Here is a 12,744-nt window from a genome sequence, read left to right on the forward strand (position 1 = left end):
TTCTGCATTTTGAAAGCATCACTCCACTAGAAGAACCCTTCTGAGAAAGGTTTAGCTGGAAAACTGAAAAGCCTGGATGGCTCCATCTCTCTGGCTTAATAAGCTTAAAAGCATTAAATACATGAAGCTTAACTTTTGCCCATTTCCTATCATTTCCTCCTGGCTAGTTCACGTGGTACATTCTCTGACTTGATGGCTTCAATGTGTTCTCAAGAGTTTTTATTTACAGATGATATGAGGAGCCCGAGGAACTAAATCCAGCTGACCACTACAGTAGGCAATGCCTTGTCTGGGAGGTAAGCACTGCAATGATAAGTCTAGTCATCATTTTTTCAGATTTGACCTTTTATACACAACTGTTTTGATTATGAATTTAAAATTGATCTTTTCCTCTCACTTTGTAAAACACATGCATGCACACACATGTACATACAGACAGATGTGTACATGTGACGTGTATGCATGCACATGCACACATGCTTTTTCCATGAATCCTGTGAAAAAAACAAATACCCTTTTCCTGGTAAGCTGAATTGTGTTCTGCAGTATGCAACTGTTTTACAAGGTGGATTTTAAGAATTAAGCAGAAAAAAATAAAACCGCTAGGAAAAAAAGCAAGCCCTCCATCTAGTCAGTGCCAATTAAAAGGGACCCTCTGATGCAAATGCCACATCAGCACGAATTTTGTCACTTAAGAACTTTAAGATCAGAAGCAATTACCTTCAATAGCACCTTGTTTTTATGTGTCTACCCTTCATAGTCTTGGCTAGTAACTCGGCCTACACCATAATTTACACTGACATCTAATTTCAGTGGATCTGCAAGCAATCTAACTGAAGATGGAGATACTGAGAGTGAGGAGTCCTGCTTTATCTCTGCAGACATAAAGATTCATTATTTTTTGCCAATACAGAAAGCGAGTCTTATGGGTATGAAAGTTTTTTTTTGTGTGTATGTGTCTGTTTTGCATATCTCATTACTTGAATTATTTTCTGGTTTAGGAAAATGATTGCTGCCTTTAACTAGATGATTAAACACTCTAACAGCTCACAAAGAAAAAAACACACAGCCAAGTACTACTAGCATTGAGTAGATTTACCATTTTCAAGTGTCTGCAAAATGAGAGCAAAAGAAAGAGTGCATTTGTCACTAATCATATTCTTTGAAGTATGGTAGAGACCGGGCAATTTAATATTGTGCATGAAAGTCACAGTATTAGACTAAGATTATTTTAAGAAACACTTTTATCACTTTCTAACTGACAGAAAGGGCAAGTCTGCCAGCCATGCAGCTTGATGTTTCCTCCTGAAACAATGAAAGAACCCCACAATGATGTGATTAATGACTTGCATCCATTTTCTCTGATCCCTAAACTTGCATATAGATAACAGAGGCAATCTCTGTGCTATTATCCAGCCTTCTATTCAGACCAGGCTAATACCAGCACAACTTTTGCAATGCTTGTTCTCCAAGCCAAGGAATTTGCATGTCACAGAGAATAAGGTTATGTAACCCGGTGGTTGCTTTTTGATGGTGCAAAGAGCTTTCAGAGTTGTTTTTGTCACAAATAGCATGGCTTTAAAGTAGGTGTTACAATAACATGTATTCCTGCTTGTCATTTTATGGTATGCAAAACTGCTTAATGTTGTAAATACATAATTAGTAAGTGAAATGTCTGCAAGTTATATGTCAGTATGTACCTTTTTTATTAGTGTTTTGCAGGTGGTGAAACTTGACAATTGTAGCAAAAGACAACTCTTTCTTCTCCATTTGAAAATGCAATTGCCCTTCCAGGTCTTTCACAGACACAGTTTCGAGACTGTTGTAGGTCACTTTCATACAGGCTCTTGCAGAACAGTTCTAATCCCATAAATCAAATGTTTAGGCGGCTTTTGCTTTCGGTTCATGTTCAAGATCTGCCAGAGAAAGTGACCTGTTTCAAATTGGACCAGAGCCTGAACGTTGAAGGACACTCAAGTCTGACAGACGTTGCATAAGGACCATGATGCTGAGGGCAGTTTACCTGACTTAACATTTTTGTCTATTCACACATAAAATGATCACCCAAGGGGAGAAAATAAAAATAATAATAAAAAAAGACCCTTCTGCGAAAAGGGAGAAGAAACATGGGAGGGAGAAGTTCCTACTGATGCCCATTGCAAAAGTATTGGCTGCAGGTTCTTAAAGTATAAAACAAATTGATGAAGGGATTAAAAAAAGGACAGTTTTACTGCTTTAGTTTCTCGTTAGTTTCTTGCCATTTTTCCATGATGGGAATGAAGGTTTTCTGAGGCATAACCTGAGGCACAGAAGTTATAGCAAACAAACAAATAAATACCAATCCAGATGAATGTACAAAACTGATGCAGTCAGATTCCTGAACTCCTGCTACTTAATCTTCTACTGTAACACAGCTGAATTGGCAGAAGTGGAAACACATTTGGGAAGTTCAAGCATTTTTAATCCTGCTTTATATATTGAGCTATTAATTCTAAATTACAGGGAAAAAGCACTGATTTGATCAGAAGCAACATTAGCACTTTCTCTACAGAAAGCATTCCACCTACTGCTATTTAAGCAGCTCTAGTTTATTTAGTCAAAGGAGTAGTAAAATTAACATAGACGCCAACAGTTAGATGCCCAAACCAAGGGCATTTGGGACCAAACAGTCTTTGATGTTCAGGATGTCTTGATACTCTAGGCATTATCCCATCTGCAGGGCAAATGCTATAGGTGTGAAAACGTGAATGGTATCAATTCTAACTGCACCTTTCCTGTGTACAGAACAAAGACAGCTTTTTGTCTTCTTGAAGGGCTGGGAAGTCAGTCACAGCCATGTGACATACTCAGAGGGTTGGCTTGTGCCTGGGTAGTAGACAAAACACATCTCTGCCCTGCACTTCCACAGTCCCCATCTGGGGAAAAATTCCAAATGGTCTCGCTTGCCTCATCAGACTTCACTAATCAGGACCAAATACTTTCATCTTTCTTTAGTGGAAGCTTCTTCTGGATACAAGGCAGCCTTCTCAGGGCTGGGGATATCAAGGCAGAACAGAAAGCAATGACCATTTCACCTTCCTTGATTGAGTTTTTTTTTACTCAGTTACAGAAATGAAGGTCCTGAGAGCTCTGAAGGATAGCAAGGTCTTTATATCATTCTTTGGTGAACCGTCAGTCTTTCCCTTTGCTTGTTAGCTCTCCATTGACTTCCAATGACCTTTCTGAGACACCAATTTATTCCATTAGAACAGGAATGTTCCACATGAGATTTTCACAGTGCTTGGGATACAGGTTAAAGATAGTTTTATACTACTGGTTTCAGAGAATATGGACATCCTTGAGCCTTCCAGACAACCAGTCTTAATTGTTTAGCTCCCAGAAATTCTTCCTGTTTAAGCTTTGGAAACTTCAGCTACAAATTATTTTTTTGTGTGTATTTTAAACATCATTTAAGGCAGTTATGATAACTTCTTTCAATAACATTTTCTATGACTAGTTCTTCACTGCCTATCCAAAGATGACCTAACAATTTTGACTCCAAAGCTTGTTGCTGAAGAGATTTGTCAAGTACAATATGCACAAATACCCAGATATTTTTGTTTCTTAATGTAATTCCAAGTATCTTTTATTTTCTATAGTAATAAAATGAAGTTTCTATCTGAATGCAAATCTGATTGAGGGTTTTTAGAAAAATCTGTCCTGATACCAATCTTTCCTTAAAATAATTTTTTATATAAATCAGATCCACTTTACCTGTGCTATTATTTTCTTCTTTTTTTCTTTACTCTCTGTCACACTGCTAATGTACAGTGCAACTACACTGCCTATATATTTCTTTATGGATTTCTGAAGAAAGCCACTACCTTCTTACCATCAGGATTGCTATTCCTCCATTTTTCTTTTATGGCTGTTACAGCAGTTTAATGTCCTGTACTAATAACTCCATTTTCTCTGCTTTGCTGTCCAGGCTTTTTGCATTAGTCTAGGAATTTTTAAATTGTTTCTCTCAGAACTCATCCGATTTCTTATGTAAATTAAGTGCAGTAACTTTGATTAGCTGTATTAACTTCTACTCTCTTTTATTTTCATATTGTGATCTTTTTGTTTGTTTGTTTGTTTTTGTTTAATTTTGTGGAAAGATTTTTTTTATTCATCTTCCTGCCTTCTATGCCTTTCTATCCATTACTGTAGTCTTATGTACCTTGCTTTTCTTTTCTCTCTGTACTGAAAGCAGGTGTGAATTCTCTCCCAACAATATTTTTAATTTCTGTATCATCTCAGAATGCCTGCCTACACTGATTGTAGAATCTCAGTAGTCCAAGGATTTAGCAGAAGTCAGTCTGATGAGAAGGTGCAGAGATACTTTTTCTTTGTGAAGTCCATGATAGACCTTTAGGGCTCAGACTCTTCAGGGACATACTCATATCATGTTGCATGCCCAAAACCCTCTGGCAAGGCTGCTCATTGATTTTTCACTTCCTAAGCTGGTCTGTGAATGTTTCTGAAAGACCTTCCCTAGCTCTTTAGCATTACCTTGGTGGAATAGGCAGTAATCTGGTTTTAATAATCATCAAGTGTGTGAAATGTCTTGCTTGCCAGTTCCCCACAGTTACCCCTATAGCCAAGAATTGTTAAGATAGAATAAAGTATTTAACAGCTTAGTTACTATATTTAGAGGAAGGAGGACATACATAAAAGAAAATCTATACACTAGATCATCTCCAAAAGGTTTTTTTATTTCTTTGATCAAACAAGCTGTCAAGATAGTTAGATAGACTTGCACACACAAGGATTTATCAGACAAAATCATTCTTCAATATTATTACTTTCACTGAAGAGAGTTCTTATTTTGGGGACACATATTACCTTATGTGCCATCAATTCTCTCCAAGTTTCTCTTCAGATTCAGACCTTCACCGTGCAGATTCATATCTGAAGAATCCCTGTGGACTCTAACTTGACTTGGATCCTTGTCTGAATAAACTTCTGAAAATGATTTAATGGGATAATAAATTTTCGGAAAGACTGATGCTCTTTGGGTATAACTTTTAAAATCACTGATTATCTAGGTGTTAGGGTGACTATTCCCGTTCATAACTAATAAAAAATATACAAATCACTAGAAACATACTCTTTTCCCCTAGGTGAGTGTGAATCAACAGGCAAGTCATTATCATCATCTTCATCAAGTCCCCAAATTTTCTTTCTAGCACAAACCATAATTCACCATACACATTTTGCTTATTCCTGTCCTTTGCTAGAAAGTAAAGATTTCCCTAAAAGTCACTTCAGAGCCCACTTCTTTTACTATCCTCCCCAAACTTAGTATCATTGAATTATTTTGTTTGGAAAGGATCTCTGGAGTTCATTTTATCTGGCTCAAAGCAAGCTCAATTTCAAAGTTTGATCGGTACCACGTCGAGCCAAGTGTGAAAATTCCCAAGGGTGGAGACCCTCAAAACTTCTCTGGGAACCTGTTCCAGTGCTTAATCACTCTTACCATGAACATAGTTTTCCCTTTGCTACCCATGTGAAATTCTCTCTCATGCTTATGCTTTTCAGCTCTGAGAAATCTGGCTGTCTTCGCTACAGCTTGCTTATTTAGATAGTTGAAGGCAGCGGTTTGATCCCCCCTTAGCCTTCTTTTCTCCAGGCTACATTCTCCTAACCATCCTAGTCACCAGTTCCTACTGGGAGCATCCAAAGCTAGACACTTTTTTGGATGGAGCTTCACATGGACAAAACAAAAGGAAATAACCACTCATACCTCCTGCTATGCTTTTGCTGACCAGTATGCTGTTATCCCTCACTGCCATAAGGGTGTATTGCTGCCTCACATTCAACTTGCTGCCCACCATGCCCTTATTAGTTGAGCTATTTCTAACCAGTCACCTCCAGTCTTTCTTGCTGTTGCCTGGGTTTGAATCTCATCCCAGGAGCAGGACTCTGCCTTTGCCTTTGCTTTCCTCCACCTTCATGGGCCAGCTGTTTTTCCATCTGACAAAGTTCCCTGCTCCCCTTCCCATGTATCAGCTGCGCTCCTCTGTTTGGTGGTGTTCATGAACCAGATGATCCTATCCCAAATGTGTTTAGTAGTATCAGTCCTTGTAATGATCTCTGAGGAGAGCAACATGTAACTGGATGCCTGTTAGACTCTGAACTGTTGACCAGAACCCTTTGAGTATGATGATCCAGAGAATTTTTCAGTCTCCTTGAAGTTTGGCCATCCTGTCTGTGCCTATTCAGCCTGCCTACAAGAATGCTATGGGAAACTGTCCAATGCCTTGCTAAAGTCAAGGTAAATGACACACACTGCTTTCCCTTTGTCTGCATAGCAAGTCATTTCTTCATGGAAGGCATCAAGATTAATTAGAATAATTAAGGATAATTATAGATAAAGGATAATTATAGATAAAGGATAATTATAGAATTTCCCCTACCTTCCATCAACTTCAGAACCACATTTTACATCCTTACTCTGGTGGTTAGTTTGCTATTCCAGTTTCTTGATCTGCACTGGTGGCAGACTTATTAATTCCCCTTCATAATTAGTCCCTAGTTGCATAGATTTGTCTCCTCTCATGAATCTCAGGTACTCTTTTCTCTGTTTCATCCCCTCTTTTCCCTTGCAGACTCGATACATCATTTTCTCTTTGGGCTTTAGTTTCTAACTGTATCTGTCTCCTGTTCTCTTGAGACTCTGGTTGCTTATTTCATTAGTTGTACTGCAGCTTCTGCTTGGCTGTTTTCATTACATTTCAGAGCTTCAAAGCTCTTTATATAGAAATACATTCATAACTTCGTTGTATTTACCTTTGAGTAGATTACTGGCACAAATGTTACTATATGTGAATTTGGCATGGAGCTATGCACTAGCGTAATCATAGCTACTATATATTTCAAAAATATGCTATGATTTACACACACTAGGAACATGCTTTATATAGCTTGTTGATAGGGAGGATAACAGATTTAAAATTGGTGCACAAATTTCATATGCAAAAGATGGAACTGCACACAAGTTGAAATGCTCTATAGTTTTGTAGTAGGGGAAAAATGCATATCTGCATTTGCAATTTAGTTGGTGGATGCCCGATTTATATGCATGTGCTGTAAATATAGGTTTTAAAAGAAGATAGTAACCTTGTGTATATCTTGGAGTTTTGGCAGGCTTTGATTTGCACATAGGTAATTGTCTTATACTGCAAACTTGAAGGATCATTTATAAAGCTTTTAGATGGTGACCATAGCAGTATTTAGGTGTAAACGAGATTATTGTAGTAAATGAATCTTGTCTAAGAACTAGCAGAAGAAAATTTGTTTGGCATTCAGTTAAAAGCACGATGACTTTCTCATTTATCTTGACTCAGAATTTTGGCTGTAACTCTTCTGGCTCACAGTTGCAAAAGGAAAAAGAATACATGCTCCTCTTCCTCTCTATTTCTTATCCAGAACCAAGCAATTATGTTTTAGAAAAAAACATTTAAAGGACAACCAATTTCACGGCAAGCATCTAGGCCTCCAGCAGTTTAGCATGACTCTTGCTGCAATGACATCTGTAAATGTGTATCATTGCTGCAGTGTGCCTCCTAGTGTTTTCTATAATTCTGTGGCAGAAGCCATATTACTTACTGCCTGCTGTGTTCAATTCTGTATTTCAGTGGTTACTACCATAATAGACATACTATGTTCACCAAAACAGGATGCCTGGGAATCTAGGCAGATACTTCTCTGTAAATGCAAACCGCTGACTTACAGGTTTTTATCTATAAGATGTGAATATCATTAAGATATATAAGAATATATAATTGAGATAAGTAGGAAGATTTTGAAAGATACATCTAAATATATTTCTCAAGAGACAAATGTGTCATGACATGTACAACATTCTGATTGTCCAGTGTACTACTTTTCAAATAGATACCTTCTTTACTTCTGACTGAAGAATTATTTCTGTAAAGTGGGCTTTTCCCTTACACAAGTGGATTATGATAAATGGATAGAAAGTGCTGTACTTAACTCATGGGTTACCTTTCAAGTAGCTTGATACTCCCATTGAGGGTTCCTACCTTTAGACCTGATAGCATCTGAAAAGTCGGTGGCAAACACTTTACTGTGAGTACCTAGCATCCTATTCTCTCTACTTAAGGTCGTATATATGGGTCCAAGCTATTTGTGTCTGTACTGGGAAGAAGGCATTCTAGTCCATGCTGTCTACGTGTATCTGGCAGTGTTGTTGCATTACAGCCTAATTCTAAATGATTCATATGCACGGCCAGAACTAAAGTCCACTGATCTCACTGAATGCCAAAAAAGACGTACAATAAATGAAAATAGACAACAGCTGAATACAGCTAAAAGGCAGAAAAGTTCTCATGGAAGTGTTGTCAAGCTGAATCTACACATGGCATAATGCAATGCAAATATTTAAAATACTTTTTTGCATTTTTAAACACACATTAATAATAGGCTGGGAAGTAATCCTAAAATTAAAGAATTGTAGCAGTCCAGTTGCATATTCAGCTTTAATTTAGCTGCTTTGTCCATACACGTGATCATACTTTCTTTAATCACTGGATCAAATATAATTTTTTTCCCAGAGAGACCACTCTTTTGTCTTAAAGTTGAACTCACACACCCCTAACTAATCTAATTCCACTATGTCACCTAGTTTTCCACTTTCTTCTTTGCTTTTCCCCCAAAGAAAAACTGAATTATGAGTTTGGTTTTTTTAAGAGAAAAAGTCATCCTGGGACTAGCTTAGTCAGAGCCAGTTTGAACAAGAATGTAAGTCAGAATGGAATGGTTTGGATGAAGTTCTGAGCATCTCAAATCAGGGCTGTATACTGGGAAATACTGAGCAGCTTTAACAGTAGGTTATGCTTCCAGCACTGCTTACAGTGTATCTAGTCATAGCCAGGAAAGGAAAAGAAATATTTTAAAAAGCAAGCATATCACACTTAAATAGTGTCAGTCTTGAGAAGCACTTAACATTAAATATACCATGACCATTTTTCTTGGTGCTATTGAGTGTCAATGCTTTTCTGCTAATGCTAGTATATCAGATTTATTAAAAAAGGCAAAGAAAACAAATAATTGATGATTTATAAAAGCTGAGAAGACCAATCTGAAGGAAGTTCAAGTGTCACCTGAAATCTCAGCCAGTGCTGTAACAAACCCAAGTTAGAAGAAGCTTTTCCAGGAAAGGGATGAGGAAAAGAAAGTGTGCCTTCAGCAGGAAGAAGTGAAGCAAACACTGATTCAGCTGGGATGGGCTTTTTTCGTCTGTGGCAGACTACGAGCTTAATGACAGTGAAATGATAATTAGTAGTAGGTCATCAGGCTGAAGCTGAAATCTATGAATGCCCAGGAGTAGTCTGAGTATTCAGCTTGGATAAGCAGGCCAAGATAAATCCCTTTGGAATACTATACTAAATGTGTTTGAAAGAGGGACAGGTAAGGACAAAAATGTGTGTGTATAGCTATCCTCAAACTAAGAAAATCTGTATTTTTACATGTTGGCATAAACTGTGGATCTATCCAAAAGTGGAAAAAAGTGTAAGAAGAAAACAGTGTAATAAATCATGGAAATATAGTTGAATACATGAATAGAAAATGTGCTATTGATGCAGTTGGATACAAGGAAAGTGCTTTTTTGTTTTGTTTGGTATGTTTTTGAGAAGGAACCTGGATAGGACCACCAAGGCCTTGATTTCCTTGCTGGAGAGACAGAAGTAAGAAGAAATTTAGAGCTGTCTCAAATTTAGGCTGAAAACTCAGGTCAGGTAACAAACAGAAGACATAATGTATTTTCCTTTTGGATTGTAGCTTTAGTGAATAACTTGACACACACCCACACCCACCCACCCACCCAAATTTAATTATACAAGAATCCCAGCTGAAATCAACTATGCAAATCAGTTGAAAATAGTACCTCTGAAACCTTGCCAAATAAAAAGCCACTTGCAAGCAACTGGGAAGACTTGTGTTTTCAAAATGCAAGCTCAGATTTGTCCAGTAAGGGCAAGGGGCTCATGCTTAGAACTTTGATCTTGTATTCTGATTGAAGCTCATTTCTCCATCAAAGACATTGTAGTGCTGTGATGGATGGCTGCAGTCTGCTTGATTGGACCCTTGGATTATTGCTTGATTTCCCAATATTGAAGAGCTAAACATAAAACATACTGCCATCATTGCTGGGAGTGCTTCCATTGACACTGGAAATATTTATGCTAGTTATGCTATAGCTGTGTATGACAGCAGGAGTTACATTAGAATTGCACAATACTGGAAGCCTGGAGGAGGAGCGACACAGAAACCTCTACATGAGCTTACTACTTTCAGCCTTCCTAAACAGGAGTGATCTTCACAGAGAAATCTACTCAAGCTTTTGGACCTCTACAAAGTGAAGAGGGGAAAAAATGCTGGCTCTATTAAGTTGTGAGAAATAGGTATTACTTAGATACTTTGCAATCTTTTTGGCTTTTCTAGTTAATAGGATTTATGCTTCCTTCTTTGCAAGATTTGTGTTTATCTTATGCTAAAAGATACCACATTTCGGTACTGTGAGACCTAGGATGATGTCTTACTGCAGCAATGAATCTATGCAGATGACTGTGAGAGGAGAAACATAAAGTAGAGGCAGCTAATTAATTTTGAAGTCTTTATATAATTTTACATATCAGCCTGAATCTGTACCTATTTAACAGCAGCATTTGCCTTTACCGTTTCATGTATGTGCTTCATTCTGTTGTCATTTAGAGTGATTTACATGACTACAGCCACATGAGCAGATTTTTGAATCTCAGGTTCCCTGTGGCTTTTTCAGTGCCTGTTTGCTTTTCATAGCTTTGATTCTTTTTCTTAGAATGATTAAGAGGTGAGACCAAGAAATAACAAAACAAAATCTTGCTTGAGCGTACTTAGGACCTTGTATGAGATGTAGTCAGGGACACATTCTTTCTACCTCCATAATCCACACAAAAAAAAGACAAATTATAAATGACAATACTCCAGAAGAAAGAATGCATATAAGATTATTAACAGTGGGACTACTGATTAACTTGATCACTCCCTGAATGATGATATAAGAAGTCAGCAAATGCCAGAGTTTTATTTATTAGAAATGCTTAGGAGCATTCAGCCTTTTCTGTGGAATGCACTTTAAGGGTTCAAATTCTGCAGCAGTACACATTTCAAGCAAGTTTAAAATAGCACTGTACTTTTAAAATGTACTACTTCATCGTGTTGCTCTTGAGAATTAGGCCTAATTTTCCAAGATAAAAAAGTTACAAATGTTGCTGCATCATTATCTAAAGTGTACTGCACACTTAGTTTTTATGTGGAAGAATAGTGTTAAAGAGCCAATTTGAAGAGCTGGAGGAAACCACACACATAATAAGTATAGATTGTTTGCAGTTGGAATCGGTTTTAAATTGGCTTCTTCAGTTTGTGGGTTTTTTTAACATGAAAATATTGCCTATTTTAAGAAACAAGTACCATGTAGTATTGTTAATGAAAATACAGAAAAGAAAGATATCAAATAAAATTTCTCTTATAGGTTACTCCCTAGATACTACATGCCTAAGTTTTTATTTTTTCTATAAAATATTTTTCTTTTTTTTTTTTACTTTTTTGAAAGCACAAATGTTAGGTTGCTGGAATCTTCTAATCTATTAATCTGATCTGATATTTCAGTGCCACTAATTCACCTTAGAAGAATCATCTTCTCAACAGCTGGAAGTTCAGAAATTTGTATTTTTTACCTTGGAAACTGTAAAATATTTGAAAACATAAAGCCAAACAAATGATCTGGATTTGATAAATAAATAATGTTCAGAAAGAAGGTTAGGCAAGTTTTAACCCTTATTTTCTGTGGCCAAAAGTGTGTCTGACCTTGTCCTGAGTCTAACGAGGGCTCAAAAAGCCATGATCTCATATGGTGATATAGTATTAGTACTTAATTGAAACCTCTGGATTCTTGCCAGATGAAAAAATGTGATCATAAACTTTGGTCCTGCTATGTGCAGCCCTAATCTTAAATACAATGGGTAGCCTAAAGCATAAAACCAAGCCAGTGAGAATTCACACCAGAGAAGTATGAGGCACTTTTACTGTTGCCACCAACTGTCATCCTAAACAGGCAGATTTTTTTAGTCTATGTGTGTAAATGGATGTCTTTAGGCCATCTCACTTGTAGGTCTAGTTTTATGTCTGTGCTCAGCAGGGACTTCTGTTGAGAGCAGATCACTTAGTCCTTAAAACCAGTTCCCAGTGCAGTCCAGGGAACCCTGAAGCCTCAGACATTAAACTGATTTTTTTGATCCTATACGTACCCTAATCCAATCCCACCTATAGCCAAAACCCTCTATGAAGAACAGAAAAATATGCAAATAACTTCCTTCTGGAACAAATCTTTAACCTGAACTAACGTCCCTCCCAAGATCTATCTGTGTCAGAACAGAATGAATCTCTCCCCTCGTTTTACTCATCCAGTGTTAATCTAATCTCCTTCAGATGCTGCCTTTCCAAACCATACTTGTGATACCAAACCTAGCCCAGAGACTTCTTTGCAGGTCACAAAACTGATAAACAGAACACACAGATCTGCTTTTCTCCTCTTCAGCACAATCTCTCAATGTAAACTGACAGAGCTTTTGTCACCCAGCAGACAAAGTAGTTCTGCAGTTTCATTCTCTGGCCGAACTCTTACTCAAGACTTAACTACTCATAAATATTAGCCCA

Source organism: Falco punctatus (genome assembly GCF_963210335.1).
Source record: "Falco punctatus genome assembly, chromosome: 5".
NCBI lineage: Eukaryota > Metazoa > Chordata > Aves > Falconiformes > Falconidae > Falco > Falco punctatus.